Here is a 476-nt window from a genome sequence, read left to right as displayed (position 1 = left end):
CTGGGCTTGGTGCGGGAGCCCTGCCGGGATATTCCCTCCTGGCTGGTGTGCGGAGCACGGGGAGCTGCGGAGCACGGGGAGCCGCGGGGCACGGGCAGAGCGACGGGCCCATCTGGCCCATCCCATGTTCCGTGGGATGGAACCATCAGGGGTAGGGAGGGATGGGCAGGACGGACGTGCTGGCTTCCCAGGTTGGGGCTGGGAGGTTTCTCTCCAGCTCCTCTGGGCAGAGCCGGGCTGGCACCCTCGTGGGATGTTCTGCTGGTGGGATTGTCGTGGTGATGATGTTTCTGTGATTAAATGGTTGGCATCTCGACCCACCAGTCTCTTGCCCGTTCTGATTCTCCCCCATTCCCCCGGGGAAAGAGAGGGAGCAGCTGCTGGGATTTAGCTACCAGATCCAAGCAGGACACGCAAGGTCACCCCTTGGAAGCAGAGCCCAAATCCTGCAGGTTTGGGCCCAGACAGGGCCAGGA

This window comes from Chaetura pelagica, unplaced genomic scaffold, assembly GCF_000747805.2.
Source record: "Chaetura pelagica isolate M959 unplaced genomic scaffold, ChaPel_1.0 scaffold210, whole genome shotgun sequence".
In the NCBI taxonomy this organism is placed as follows: domain Eukaryota; kingdom Metazoa; phylum Chordata; class Aves; order Apodiformes; family Apodidae; genus Chaetura; species Chaetura pelagica.
Note: the sequence above shows the minus strand (reverse complement) of the source record.